The 16,653-nt window shown below is 28.0% G+C and overlaps 1 protein-coding gene across 5 annotated transcripts in view; it reads right to left on the reverse strand.

The window, feature by feature from the left end:
- The window catches only part of LOC123299001 (interference hedgehog-like), a 123,227-nt gene extending 117,881 nt beyond the window's left edge, over positions 1 to 5,346 (reverse strand). For all 5 annotated transcript variants that reach the window (XM_044881112.1, XM_044881111.1, XM_044881115.1 and 2 more), the window contains exon 1: positions 5,201 to 5,346. The gene's annotated coding sequence lies outside the window, so the exon portion shown is untranslated. The remainder of the gene's footprint in view (positions 1 to 5,200) is intronic.
- Positions 5,347 to 16,653: the final 11,307 nt, after the last annotated feature.

Raw genomic sequence — 16,653 nt, forward strand, 5'->3', positions numbered from 1 at the left:
TTGCTGCAGCTGTGAAACTGGATGTAACAGTTTAAAATGTGGCTGCCGAAAACATGGTTTAAAATGCACAAATTTATGCACTAATTGTCATGGTTCTGAAAATTGCTCCAATATGAAGAAAGAATCTACGAGGAAGTAAATGATTCAGAGGAAATTATGGATGAAGAACCAATGCAGACTGGAAATAACATTGGAGACGAAGATGATTTTCTTGAAGATTTCGACGATCAACTAGAGTTGGAAAGACTTGTCGAATCTGACGATGAAGAAATGCCTCCAACGAGACAAAAACTAATGAATAACTGATTAGAATTTCAGATAAGGTATTTATAAATAACAAATTTAACGTTTTTAAAAAAAAATTTAATGAATAACGTAATCAGAATTAAGTTTCTAAATTCAATAGAACGATTTACATCTGTATTTATTTTGTATGAGATTTTCTATGACATGAATGTAATTCGAGTAAAATAAATAAACTTTTTAAATAAAAAAAATGGCAGCAATCACATTTTTTGATGAAATTGTACATAGTAATTAAAAAAAAATTTTCGAATTTGTTTTTTCAATTTTTTGCATTTTCTAAGAATATTTCCTATAGTAATGTATATTTTTTTTTACACCATCAGAAAGTAGATATTTCAAGGAACAAAAAGCCCCCAAACTTTTTGAAAAAAGCTGATATTTTGACGTCAGAATTTTCGATTGAAAATTAGGGTGCTTTTTAGATATTAAGTTAAAATGAAGCGAAAAAATAAATATTTTTAATCAAATAAATTACAGTGTATTTGGGGCATAATAAGGTAAGTTTTCACAAAATTTCGTAGAAAAAAAAATTTTTTTGAAAAAGATATAAATAAAAAACCAAAAACTTAGTTTTTTGAATTTTTCACCTAAATTTTGAGGTTATGTGAAAAAATTGCAAATACAAAAGTTGTAGATCTTTTTATTGCCTACAACTTTGCCATTTAACTTTTTTCCATAGGACTTGTAGTTTTGCCGGAAATCAAGATAAACCATTTTTTACCCTTAAAAGCTCACCCCCTCCCACTTCCCGAACTCGGATCGACCGTAATTTATGTTTCCTCTCATTTTGATCATATTCCCCTGCTTTTCTAATGGGTTGCATCCTACTGTAATTTTTTTTGGTTTCAAAAATTATCTACTCTGGTCTAAAAAGTATCATCGATTTTTCAACAAGTTTACCATGTCGTACATTCATAAAGATTGTATTTCATTTGTAATTATCATTGTTTTTTTTCTTTCGAGTGGTACAGATGTGATGGGTTGTTTTTTTTTTAACTTGCTTTGCTTTGATTAATGATTAAAACATGTTTTTCTCAAATATTTTTTGATATTCTATCTTTGTCATATGAATATTACTTACGTTGGCATTGAAAAGAAATGTGAATATAGGATTGGCAAGTACTTATATTTTTTTCGATTTGTGTATAAACAGTAAAATAAACGTAAGAGATTGGGAAATAATCAGATTATCAAAGCAAACTGCAACAAAATCGATTAAATTTTTATATTGTACATTAATATAATCCCAAGTTCGATCAAATTTTCGGAACAAAGAAGAAATTCGGTTTTTTCACTATCAATAATTAGATCATAAACATTTCGCTGAAACGAATTAAATGATTGATTCTATATGTGACTGACACTACATTTGACCTAATTTCGCGTCAAATAATCAATACTATTATTTTAACGGTTTTAGTATAGTATTATGGTTGATGCTACATTTATCCCTCTGTAACGTGACTGACACTACATGCAAAAGAAAGTCTCGTTCGAGAGTGTTTTTAAACTTTGAATATCTTCCTCTATGCAGAGTTTACGATTTTAAATTGTATCTGGAGCCAAATTATATAAAACAAATTAATGGAAAATGGTAAAATAAAGAATCTTATTATTTTACCATTAAATTTCTTAAAAAAATAAATCGTGATTGATGCTACAGAAGAAAACGTGACTGACACTACCGTCAGTTTGGATTGCAATATAATTGTATTTTGAGTTGTATTTTAAAAGAAACTTTAGATATTAATATTACAGGACACAAGATAGTAACTTCAAAACCATTTTAAATATATAAAAATGTACTAAAATGCTATTTTTGAGTACAATTAATAAGAATTAAAAAGTCACAAATAAAATTGAAAAGAATTGGAATTTTAAAATAAATAATGAAATTTTAATTAAAACTTAAATATTATTTAAGTACTTATGATACTGAAAGATCAAAGAACTACAGGTTGGCATACTTTTCATGGAATCACCCTTATAAAGAATTTTAGGTAGTCTTTTAAAATTTGTTCAATTACTAGATTTGCGAAATTCAAGAACATTTGTTTCTACATCTCGAAATAAAATAATAATGATAATATAAATTACTTTTTACATCAAAAAAATAAACTTTAAGAGCCAAAAAAAAAAAATAAATAATCGTTCCATCCAAAAATTTTGTGTTATTATTATTAATACAATTTTGCACACCTGCATTTCTTTTTTTTTATTTACAATTATTCCGTTTAGGTGTTAGTTATTGAAAGGACATATGTATGTGTACCTTCAAGGTAGCCCCATCTATTTATATAACACCCATAGAAATATTCTTTAGAAAAAAAATAATAGATATTTAAATATCCATAACAAAAATTTTTAGCAAAATCAATTTTATTTTTCAATTTAATTTTCTAATTATCGATCTTTTTCAATATATATAAATAAAATTCTTTTATAATTAAATAAATAAGCCAAGCGTGAAGTCAATGTTTATGTTTAAAATAATTGGCGATTTTTAAAATATCGGCGTAGATATAGTCGATTCAAAAAATTAAACAAAATCTATGGAGACTAATTGCTATACCATATATATATCATGGTATACTAAGTTTAGTCCTAAGTTTGTAACGCTTAAAAATATTGATGTTACGAACAAAATTTTCGTATAGATGTTCATAAAATCACCAAATTAGGCCATTTCCGTCTGTCTATCTACCCGTCTGTTGATACGATAACTCAAAAACTAAAGGAGATATCAAGCTGAAATTTCGACAACGTACCTACTCAGGATAAAAAAAGTGAAGTAGAGTTCTGTTTGTGACATCGTAGCGCCTAAGCCGATGAATCGATTTTAATTTGTTTAGTTTCATTTGAAAGGTAATTTAACGAAGAGTGTTCTTAGCTACAATTTTTATCTCCAAGGAAATATGATATTGCATCCAACTTCGACACATGTTAATAAGAATCACGATTGAACGTGATTTTAATTAAAATAACTGGTAATAGAGAAAACTTTTGAATTGTTTAAAAAATATATTGTGTATTGTTATCATAGATCTTGGAGAGGTCTTTGTATTCTATAAGGTGGAGGAAATAATAATTCAGATAGGGTAAAATTGATTAGGGTATAATTTATTGATTTTTAATAATAAAAACAAGGCAGTAAGTGTTGCGTTAAGCTATGTACAAACTTGCATCAGTCCAAGAACGCGCACCCTAGAAAAACATCTATAAATGGAATATCACTATGTCAGTATCAGTAACATTATAACATTAGCAATAGTTATGGCAGACGAATCAATGCAGTATGGATGTCAGGCATATACTGGTTGGCGATAACCACAATACTTTTGGTGGATAGCTCTATTCAATACTGTAATATTACTTATGCTAACATGGATACTATAGTATCTGTCTCTATACCATACTAGCATTGCAGTAAACGCTATACATTTCTTACCTTGAATATTTATCGCGAGCAAGATTGTACAAACAAATTTGATGACAATGATTTAACCACAATTACCCCAATTCTAATATTTATAGAGAAATGTTTACGATATTAATTGTCAACGGCACGATATTAATTTTAGAACTTCCCGGTTAATCATGGCTTTTTTAAACGTTCCTATTTATTATTATTTCTGCCTATAATCTGCGTTATTGATTACAAATTACAAAATTACAAAAATATTGAGTAATTTTCAGATGTAGACTCATTCCTAACCAAAAGCATTTCATTAAACTTTGAAAAATAAGTCAAACTCAACTTTGTATACAAGTATGTATAAGGCCTACAGTTAGTTTCGACTCTTAAATCACAGTTTAAGACTTGTTTAAATAATTAAAATATTTCTTGTTTAGTTCTAGGAATAAATATGTCACTAAATCAAACAGTGTGGAATTCTCATTAAATAAGAGAATTTGCTAAAAAGACATATCGTTGTCTAATGTTAGAATTCTGAGCTACAACGAAAAATTATCAACGCCAGTTCTACGCCTGAACCTTTAAGAAAAAGTTTCTTATTTTTTAAAAACCCTTCGCATAAAACAGATATTGTTCAAGGTATTACAATTCGATAAGAAATATTAAATGCAAATAATATAATAAAATTTTGGTGGAAGCGCATATAAAAGGTAAATTGTATTACGAAGGGATATGTCTTATGAACTAACATGCGCCTCCACCAATATCTAAATTCTTACAATATTCAGGAAAAACCTAATAATCTTTAAATAACGAAAAAATTTCGTAACAACAATATTCCAAATTATTTTCAACGAAATTGTAAAATGTAAAAATAATATTTTATGCCCAAAAATCGACTTCATTAACGGAGTAAATCTTTTTAAACTTTTGTCATTTGAAAAGCTTCCAAAACTTGGAATGTCAGAATTTTATGGGACATATTTCGTATATTCGAAAGTTCATTCAAACTTTTACGAAATTTATGTTTTTAATTTTGAGTGCCCAGGTAATTAAAACTTAAATTATCAGGTATTATTTAAAAGTAAATTATTCAATCAAAAATATGAAAATAATTAATTGACCTAAAAATACCTTAAGCACAGGTATTCAAAACAAATTATACGGAAATTGTATCAAAAGTTATCACATCCCTCCAAAAAAAAAGAAGCACTTTCCGGTTAAACGGTTTCCGGTTAAATTCAACAATTGGTTAAACAAATTCAAAAATTTACAGGTGTTTAACTCACAAACAATTAAATTTTTTTATTCAGAAATTAAAACTAAACTCAAATTTTCTAAATAAAAATCTAAGGTCACATATATTTTTTATTTGAGTTTATATTAAAAATGATTGATTAACTAAATAATAAATCAATTAAATTGATCTGATTTCTTCAAAACAACAGAAAATTGATTATAAAAACAACTTAACCTTACCTTTAATAAAAATAAACAACACTACAATCTTTCAATACCAAGAAATTCTTCACTTAAAAATCACAACAAATCAATAATAATAATAATTCAGTTACAAAACTTACACACTGGTCACACGCATAAAATTTCAAAACAAATCACACAAATTAAATTGTATAATGTCACACAAAAAAAAAATTGATCACAAATTATTTTGTTATAAACAAAAATTGAAACAAAAACACAAATCCTTTTTCAGAGAGTTCTCGGTTGAAACACTTCTTGTATTAAGTGAGTGAAAGATGCAACTAAAAACTAAATATTGTTATTCACTCGAAGCGTCTTTTACTATATATTTTAAAACAAGATTTGTGAGTTTGGAATTTGTACATTAGTTAGATAAGGAGTCACAATTTTATACTTTACCTTTTGAATATATGTATGTTATAGTCAGTTGAAGCGAGATGGAACAAAGTTTCCGAAACAGATCTTTACATGGTAGCGTTAATAATCAACAGCTCACGTTGCCAAAAACACATTAGGAAAACCTCAACCGACTCAGTGGTCGAGCGGTCTAAGACGTTAGTCTTTGACCGTTTCGCTACTGACTGGGAGGTTGCGGGTTCGAGACCAGGCAGCGGCAATGTGAACAATTATAATTAATGGGGGCGGTAGAATTGACCACATTATCGTCGCTTGGTTAAGAACGAAGTAATCGATTCCACCCACATCATAAATTGTAATTGTATATATACGCATATAATGATGTGGGTGGCCTCTGTTATAGGCATATGTCACAGAAACGAAGGTTAATTATTATTTTTATTATTATTACATTAGGAAAATCTTCAATTGAATCAAATTCGAATAAAATCGATCTCAGAAAAATTAACCAAAAATTACTTGCCGATACATTAAGAACCAATCAATCAAGAATGAATTTTCACCTTTGGGGAAATAGAAAATAAACTTACCCCGTAATAAATCCAATTTCCTGGACATTTTAAATTTGTGACTCCTACAAAAATGTGTATATCTGACTCCATAAAAATACTTAGTTCATTAAAATTTACTTTCTGCTTTTAAATTCAAATTTAGAGCACATCGCTTCCACGATAATTCTTATTGCGTAACTTATATATATTTGTTGCTTAAAGTGTTTTAAGAGTTAATTTTCACAGACATTTATTTGGGAGATATTTCGTGAATTGTTCCACAAATAAATTGATTACGATTCTGTTAGTTTTAAAGTTCAACTTTTCTTAAATTATAGAGAGCTTTATCCAAAATTATTCCAAACTCAGCAGTAGACCAAGTAGGGTCAGGAGGGAGGTACCTTTCACCCAATAATTATATTTATGGCTAGAAGCGCAACAAAATTTTCTACTTATTTCATCGAAATTCATATAATATGATGGTAAATTTCCTCCAAATTTAATTTAAAATTTGGCAAGAAATATGCTTGTATGTTTCCAAGATTTGCATTAAAATTTTTAAGTTTTCCAGCGATTTTCCTGCAGTGCGCTTCCACGGATTGTATGAAGAAAGTATCGAACATTCAAGTAAAAGACTTACATAGTTTCGTTAGAATTTCCAATTATTTCTCAAACCCAAATACGAAGTTTTTTTTTAATACGAAGCGATATTTATTGATAAATTTTCCAGATAAAAACATCTTAACAAATGCAAGATGAAAATATTATGCTAGCGTACGAACAGACACGGTGTTTTATTTTTTTTTTAAACTTTATGTTTGATAATAGGCGTCTACTTAACTTACTTTCTTAAGCCAGACTATGTATAAGTTGCTTTTTCTTACTTTATCATAATGGTATAACGTTGTCTCTGTTTAGTTTATACGGACAGGTTGTCGTCTTTTTCCTTAGTAAATCTTTTAATTCTAAGCATCTAGCGGTTTTGCTATGAATCATCAACATCAATTAAATCGTCTACACATAAATATACGGGTTACCTTTACATGTATTACTCGGATTACTGCGATTTAGGCAACTGTATTTACATATATGTTGGCTGTATAACATAGATGTGTTTGGAATCAAGAAGTTCTTGTAGCAATTCCTGTAAATTCAACAATCGTATACGGGAAGACCTTATGTTGGAAGCTATAAGCAAACAAATCTCGATTTTCATTAAAATATGATAAACATGATTTTCATTAAAGGCCCTCGCCAAAATCGGGAAAAAACAGACGGCAAAAAATTTCTGTAATAGTGTTCTTTTTTTGAACGCAAGGGCTAAAAACTTCAGAACCCAACCAAATCCTCTATATTCGAAAAACTCAAGCCAACCAACTCATAATTACAAGAATACTCCGAGTCTAGTATAAAATTTTCGGTCTATTTTCTCCGGATCTATTCCGATAAGGTTGTATTCCGGAATGGCGTAAATCTAATCCAATTTTCAACGACTTTATCGTTATTTTTGGAGTCTAATAACGTTAAAAAATGATTTTTTATTAAAATCGAAAACAAGAAATAGTTTTCGGGGTACCCTTTTGTAAAAATCGCAAAAATCGACAAAAAAATTTTTTATCGGTTGTATTATAAATCATTTCTCGATGTTTTTACTAGCCTGGATTATAGTTTTCGAGATATTACTTGCCAAGTCACTATAATTGGAAATCAAACGTAATTTTGATCCGATATTTTTTTGTCTGTATTTCAACCAACAACTTTATGGCTCGAGGAATGGTTTTTTTTATTTTTTTCATTGCTATATCCCTTACTTGACCGAAAATTGACGGCCTCTACTTGATATCAATAAAACAATTTTTCAAAATATGTACTTCTGTTTCATCCTTCTTGAAATCCAATTTTCCTGATCAAATACAAAAAAAAACTTATTTCTTGGGTATAAAAATTAAAAAAGAATAAAAATTGCTATTAAATTGAAATGAATCTACAAATTTTTATTAAATCCTTAAACTGATTTTCTTTGATTTCTCATATAATTATAAAAATACACAGTTGATAAGAAGAGATTTGAGATATTTTTTTAAAATAAGTAACAGAGTTTTTTTTCGGGAAAGTCAATCCTCATTTTAAAATGAAAATTTGGAGAAAAGTTTTAAAAGAAAAACTTTAGAAGCAAAAAGCACAAATTAAAAAATTTGAATAAATTGGAAGACATAACACAACATTTAGAGAAGTGTTTTTTTAATAATATTTTCTTAAAATCATTTTCACTATAAATATTATTCTTAATAAAATTTTTTTTAATTTATTTAATATATTTTTCATCATTTGGCACAAAGAAAATTTCGAGAAAATTGTATTCTATTTATGTATATTAAACCGTTCTTTGTTTTTAACTCGCTATCTAAAATATATATTTTGAGCTAACAGCAAATAGAGAAAAAACGGTAATTTCAGAAAAAATCTACATGATATAATTTTTTTTTTAGATTCTTGTCTACAAAATAAGAAAATTTTCAATGCTTTATTTTCTATATATTTTTTGTTTGGAAAATGTAAAATATGTTGAACGTTTTTAAAATTGATACACATGTGTCACGTGCTTAGAGACTACCCTGGAAAATTTACTAAATTTGGACCTCTTTTTTCACCCAACCCAACGAATAAAAATCGATTTCTGAATCTTAAACAGTACAAAATACCAGTTCAATAAAATGCTGAAGACATTGAAAAACAAATACCTTGAAATTGATCCCCGATTATCCAATCAGTGCCGGATTCGGAGAATGTGGAAATTAGACAGCGCCGTTTTGCCTTTTCATTAAAATTTCCCTTTCCTCCCTACTTGGTTTTTTACTCTTCTTAAATCAACTCGGCGCTTTCTCTTACAAATTAGTCATTTTTGTCTTTTGACTTTTCCCCGGGGCCCCTAGCCAATTCGGGGTCAGTTGCCTACTCCACCTAATGGGTAACACATCACTCTATCCAATCCAAACACAAATAAACAACTTTCGTTGGAGGAAACAGTAAACACTACTGTCCGGCGTTGTGAATTAGAGAAATACAATACTCGGGTTGGGGGTCTTACGATCTTGAATTGATTCGTACCCTTGACTACAGTTCGTTTTCTGGAAAGAAATGCAAAAAAATATTAACAAGTGTGCAAAAAAAATACGGGAAAGGCTTCAGATTACGATGGTAGTTCATTGCGAAAGATTTGTAGAATTATGTCTGGATTCTCGTAGAATCCAGACATAATTACGGGTCAGTCTCCTTGACTAGATGAACCAACTTCAGCAAGAAAAGCTTTGGAAGTTATAACGGTTGGGAAATTTAAGTATAATGTTTTTTTAAGCTTAATTTTTCGTAAGATTTAACAGTTTTCTTGCTAATTTTAACAACTTTTCATCATCTTTTAATTTTCAGCAAAAAATGGGAATATGAAATACTCACCTCGACTAACAATCCCTAGAACTTAGCACACGCTGATCCGAACATATTATCCTAAAGGTGGCTTAATTCAAAATACCCAATAAAATGTCGCCTAAATACTAAACGAAGATGACAGAACTCTTCCTTAATTTGTTCTCTAGAAATTGGTTCTTATTTCAGTATTTTAACCAATGAAAAATTTTTCTATTCTTTTAAAATTATTCGATTTGATTGAAAAATCATCATTCGAGTTTGATGCCTGAAGATGGATTTCAAATTTTATCAAAACGTATTGTTCACTCAAAATCACGTGACACAGCGTGCTTGAAAACGAAAAATATTAAGAGAAAAAAAATCATAAACAAAAAAAATAATAAAGCATTTTTTTTATTTTTCAAGAAAAATCTTCAAATTTGCAAAAAGAAAAATTTCTGATATCTTCCAATATTATTTTTTTTACATAATTATCATGAAAAAAAAATGTAACGGAAAATTACATTTATTTATTTTTTTTTTTTCAGTTTTTTTTTTTGTATTATTTTTATTTTTTAAATATATATATAATTTTTTTTTTTTTTTTTTTTTGTATTTTTTCATTTAAATATTTTATGTTAAATTTTTTTTAAACTCTTTTCTCTTAATAATAATTAATTAATAATTACTTAGCTAAATAAATATAATAATATTATTAACTATTTTTTTAAATAATTAATTTACGATTTTCTTTCTATACAAAATAAAAGGAGAACAAACAGAAAAATATTGATAATTATCGGTCTAGGATAAGGCGTAGTATTTGACAGTTATTTTAAAACAGCTGGCTAACAAGTGACAAAAATTTTCATAGCTGGGGATTCTTTCAGGGGAGATTGGAAATTTCTTAATTGAGCGGAACGTCCATTGAAAGAGAAGAAAGAAAATTTTCGTAGAAAAAAGGTTGTTATACAACAGGCTCTTAAATTTTCGATTCGCTTTGAAAAAACTATCAAAAACAACACCTGACCCTAAACTCATTAATAAAACATCTAATTATTTTAATTTTTTTAAATATATAATATACAATAATTAATATATATATATATAGTTTTTATTTTTTATATTTTTTTTGTAAAATAAATCATTTCAAGAAATATGTATATTTTTTCATTTTTCAAAAATTTTCATTTTTTTTACAATTAATAAAAACACTAATAAGAAAATTGTTTTAAAGTTTTTTTTTTCTTTTTTTTATGGTATAGAGTATTATTTCTAACCATCAGGCATACACTGGTATTGCTTTAAGAGTTTTTTTTTTTTTTATATATAATTTAATATATATATTAAATATTTTAGAATGGTCGTATGATTAATTAATTTTTTTAAATATTAATTAATCTATTTTTTTAAATTTATAATATAAATTTATATGTATTGTGTTTTTTTTGTTTTTTAAAAATAAATTAAATAAGAATTAAACTTATTAATATTTATTTTCTTTTAATTTACAGGTCTTTTTTATAGAACGGGCCACGTTAAAGTCACAGATGGGAGAGGGAATTACTTTGCTCCAAAAATCTTGCGTGTGATTTTTGTAAATTCAGTACATGAACTTTTTCCTTTTTTATTAGTATTAGTTCAAAAGTTATGTAACAAACACTGGTGGTGTTTTCTAATTAACAGAAGCAAGAAAATGTCATCTAAGTACACAAACACATCGAGGAATAAAAACACTACCTCTAATGGTTCGATGATGGTTACAAAAATTCAGTTCCGGTATAGTAGACGACCCAAGACATCAGCGGAAAACAAATGAAATCCACTAAGTCTTTCAAGGATTCGCTTCCACACTTACCATCTTCCGCATTTGTTAGCGTTTTGGAGTTTGGTGTTATGGTGCAGCTTAGGCTCGGAGATATTTTTGACTCTAAATCTTTAGTTGTGCCATGACGTTCAGAAGGTACTAACAAAGAGCTTACCGATTTAGAAATTTGATTTAAGCCGGAAAATCACAACACTCCAGTTCTACTTTTATAACTCTTGGGTAAGATTTACAAGGGACAAATTATGCTTCAGTGAATATTTAGAAACTGTGTTTTGGAAATAACTTTGAAAGACTACGGTCCAAATTAATTCTTTCTCTCCTTGGTCAGTATTTTAGCCTCTTTCACTTTCTTAAGTAGGTATAAAATCTGATAGAGGCAAAAATAATAACAGTACCTCGCCATATGTTTTTTTTAGACAGTTGTGGATATAGTCTCATACTATTTACAACAAATTTTATACATAACTGAGAGAGCAAAAAGGCTAATTTTGTTGTTCGTTTCAAAATGAATACGAGAATAAGTCAGCGCTCCTTTTAGGAATGAACAGCAAAACAAAATTACATATAACTTCATGCGGCTCCCGTTTGAAAAAAGATCCTGTATATATAGGCGTAAGTTTTTTACACCTTGTAAAATTGCACTGTTCCTTGGACTTGAGTACTTGTGAAAATTTTTTATTTTGAATCATTTTTGGATAAAAGGCGATTCTTTATCCTTCTGGAGACGATTAACTAAATAGTAGAATCAAAGTAGAACGGATTGTAGCTGAGAATTAGTCAGAATTTACTTTGAAACCAGTTAAATTCGCCCACTTTTCATATATTAATTGAAAAATTTCAGGAGGGACAAAAGAAAAGGTTAAATCCCTTTTCTGCTACATGAAAACAGATCTGTATATTTATAACATTCTGAAAAATACCATTTTGATAATTGCTTTCAAAAAGATCTGGTTTGCTAGCATATTTTCTCATTGAACACTTTTTCTGTAAATTTCGCAAGATGCCAGTCCTTTTATTACAAATTTTATGTCTACTTCGTAGGTAGAAAATTCAATTTCCAATATCCAAAAATTGATTCAAAATTTAAAAAAATAGCACAAATTACAAATCAATATAATTAACTAAAAATATATTTTGGTAACTATATCTCTTTATTTTTAATTTTTTTGTTCGAATTTTGGTAAAAATTATAAAAACAAACATAGCTCAGAGAAAAATTTGAGAGAAAAATAAAGTTTGAAATTTTTTTGTTTATACTTTAGCATATTAAATATTTTTTCCTTAAATATATACACAACATCTAATGATTGTATTTTTTTTTTCCTTTTTTCATAGGAAGAACAATTACTCAATTTTTTTTCTAAATTTTTATCACGGGATTTTTAGAAAAAATATATTTTTATCTCTCACAATTATTCCATTTTAAATTTGCAAAAGAGATATTTACGAAAATTAGAATATAGCTTTAAAGCTAGAAAGTATGGTGGGGGTGGGGAAATTATAAATGGAAGCGTTTAGGTACTCGAGAAAAATTGCTAGAGTACCGAGAAATTTACAGTCAATGTTTTTTTAGTGATAATATTTGGAAAGAAATATATTTTTCCTTACTTCTAAACAAATTTGGTTTCATCATTTTACTTTAAAAATGTTTCACAACTAAAGAGAAATATCACTAGAAAATTTTTTTTTTTTTGGTCTGAAATAAAATTAAATTTTGGATTTGATCCCTCAAATTTTTGTGTGAATGAAACATTTTTTCAGTATCACACGCATTAATTACAAAAATTCACTCATTTCTCCAAAAAATACTTCTTTTCTAAATATTTTTATATATAAAACACACTAACTAAAAGATTGCTTTTCAGTTTTTTTTTAGGATATAGTTTATATTTGTTCCACGTTTGCTCCATATTTATTTCTTTTTACTCCATAAAAATTATAGGAGAAAATATTCTAAATTTTTTGGTGCTTTAATAAGGTTTGTTGTTATAAGAGAATAGTTTGATCAGTTGATAAATTTTTTCTAGTTTGAATTCAATGTTTTTTAATTCACAGATAAATTCCAAAATGTATTTCAATCCAAAAATCGTACCGGAAATGCTCAAACTATCCAAAAACGATTTACTGGTGTTTGTAGCTCAAATAAAGGAATTAGAAAATTTGTCATCACTTCAGTAAAATCGGTTAAAAAAAACCGCAACTCGGATGGTTACCTTATACTTCGGCTATCTTCGTAGATACGTTGTGTTTTCAATCATGGAGGTTATAAAGATTTTCAATGACAGATTACAGATAAATAAAATGTGACTTTATATGATACGAAATCAACAATTTTTTTTCGTCGAGTATTGGAAAATTATGAAATTATTAACCGCGAATTAAAAAACAGAATTTATTTTGAAAGATTTTTCCCTTTTTTTCACTAAAAATTTATGACTATTTTTTGTATAATTTTTTAATTTTAATAATATTATTGCTCAGCTAAAATTTTTTATATTAATATCTCTTATTTCTTTCATGTATCTACCATCTTTTCTATAAAGAGAGAGACGACACGTCTGTTGTATGTTTGTATTGATATATTTTTCTTTTAAATATTATATAGAATTCAATTTTACTAAATTTTGGTCGAAAATTTTCGTTACTTTTTCTTTAAAAATAAATAAATACACTAAATTATATTATAAATATAAATATAGTTATAGAAGTATTCTATTCAAAAATAATCTGTTTCGAGCATGTGCAAGACTTGTTTTCAACATTTTCCTCAAACGAATTGTTGCAAACTACCATAGCTTGAACTAACGATCAATAGAAGCCAAAACCCTAAGAGAAGAAAAGTGCTACCTTACGATGAAAAACGGGCAATCCCCTCATGGTTGGGTTAGGTTACAGTGACTGTCCTAGACTGAAACATACTTTGATCAGACGGTCTGTTATGATACCCAATAATAAAGCGGCTCTTTCCCACCCACTACTCTATGAACCATTTGGAGTTGTTCTAAGAACAGAAAGAATGTTTTGACATAAGGGATTACAAATTGGAGGCGTCGCCAAAAAAATAACTAGCCCGAATGAGCCAATCTTCTCATTGCAAGAGTTGCACAATAACATAGAAGATGAGAGATCGTTTCTTCTTCCTCCTTATCTTGGCTGCGACTAAAATAGTCATGATGTACCGGAAGATCCATTATCAGTTCCATTTTTCTCACTTGCCAGTGTTTTGCAACAATATTACTACAAATAGAGGCCCTTTTCTGAACATAAGATCTTCAAAACGCCTTCGATTGTACTCATCTAACTCGTATTTCCGTGTCTATTGTTCGTACGCATGTTCCGAAGTATCAATTCCACTGTTGTGTTTCCGACATAGAGATCTATATAGAGTATGCGAGATAAAAGTGAGAGTGTCCGCTGGTAAGACATAGAACTCGGCGTATCTACCGTATGATTTCCCGTACGGTGGATTGGCAGTGTTCTCTCTCTTACATGTGGACACTCTAACCAATGGCTAGCATAGGCACTCGCGCACTCTAATCTTATAATATCTCCGATGGTTTTCGAGGAAGAATCCCTTCGCTGAAAAATCAAACTGAGTATTTTTGAAAATAGAATAAATAACTAGAATTTGTAACTAAAATATTCTGGAACATCTCTTTTCTATTTTAAAAAAGAAACAAAAATTAAATATAATATTAATGGCGTATCACAGCATCATTGCTTTTACACAGCGCATGACATGACTTACAATATGTGTATTTAAACAATTTAAGCACATATTTATTTTTTATTTTTTTTTATCTTTATTTAATCTATTCGTTTTTGTTTGTTTTCTGTCCCAGTCGAATACAAAAGATACAATAGTTTAATTTTTTTTTGTTTGCTTTTTTTTAAAAATTTTTTAATAATCAATTTTTTAAAATAAATAAATTTTTCTTTAAATATTAATTAATAGTCATAGGGTAAAAATTAAAATTAATGATAATTAATATAATAGTCTATATATGTATATATGCAACACCAAAATCAAGAGGGAGGAGAAAATGAGGGGAGGGATGGGGTTGGAGAATATTGACGATAATAATAATTAATAAATTAAAACAAAATATGTTTACAAAAAATAAAAACAACCATCTTGGTTTTTAAATTAAAAGTACATTACATAAATTTGATCTTTTCTAGAAGATAGCTTCGAGTAGAAACCAAATCAAATCCATGGATCAACTTAAAAAGAGTTGATGATCTTCTAACGTCTGAACAAGGACCCCGATAATTGCATTGTCTCGGGGCCCCGATATGGTTCATCAGGCTCTGCATATTCATTTTAATGGATTACTCAAAACTCAAGAGGCGAATATTAGGGTTCCGTATCTTAAATTCTAGGAAGATCAAGATTTGTGATGTACTTTTAACCAAGAAACAAATAACTAACATATTATTCTTTTTAAAAAAATAAACATAAAAAAATTGAACTAAAAAAGACGACACAAAAAAACAATAATTAAATGCTAAGAAAATTTCTTACGTGATTAAATTTCCTTAGCACACTTTTCCTTCCACTATAAAAAAATTTATGTGATAAAAACTCTAACAAATATTTACAAAGGTTTGTTTTCATAGACTCTCCATTTTTTTTAAATAATATTATTAACAAAATTTTTAAATATATTAGCGTTTTTATCTTTGATATCTTACTAGCTAGGAAAATTAATTATTATGCATTTTATGTTTGCTTGCTTGGGCCGATTAATAATAATAATTGGGTAAGTGGGTTTTATTTCCGATTTTTCTTGTTTTGTACTAAGGACGTATAATTAATTGTATTTGAGTAAATAACGTAAGTTTTAGTTTTATCCCCTCGATTTAAACAATATGGAATTTAACGATATAACTTCAATTTTCTATCTTCCCATTCCCCCTCTCCTCTTTTCACAGAATATCTTCACCGATGGTCCAAAACTTGAGAAAATGTTAACTAGCCATCCCTGAACAACATCCCAAAGTTTTATTGACTTTTTCTATCTGAAACCTGTTGACTGAACTAATATTAAAATGGTAAATTAAAAAAAAACCTTCAATCTTTCGGTTTCTGAAATAGGGTATTCCACTATTTTTGAAAAAGTACTTCAAAATGTTGATTTTGCTAATAAAAAGCCACCAAAAATTTATTTCGGAAAAATAAACACGCTTTCTTGCTAAAAACTTAAATTAAATTTTAAACCTTTTTTAAACTGTCAAAAACGCGGGCATCCAATTTGATGACGTAATATGGGTATCACTATACGAAATAACACAAATAAGTTTGA

This window comes from Chrysoperla carnea, chromosome 4, assembly GCF_905475395.1.
Source record: "Chrysoperla carnea chromosome 4, inChrCarn1.1, whole genome shotgun sequence".
NCBI classification, from domain to species: domain Eukaryota; kingdom Metazoa; phylum Arthropoda; class Insecta; order Neuroptera; family Chrysopidae; genus Chrysoperla; species Chrysoperla carnea.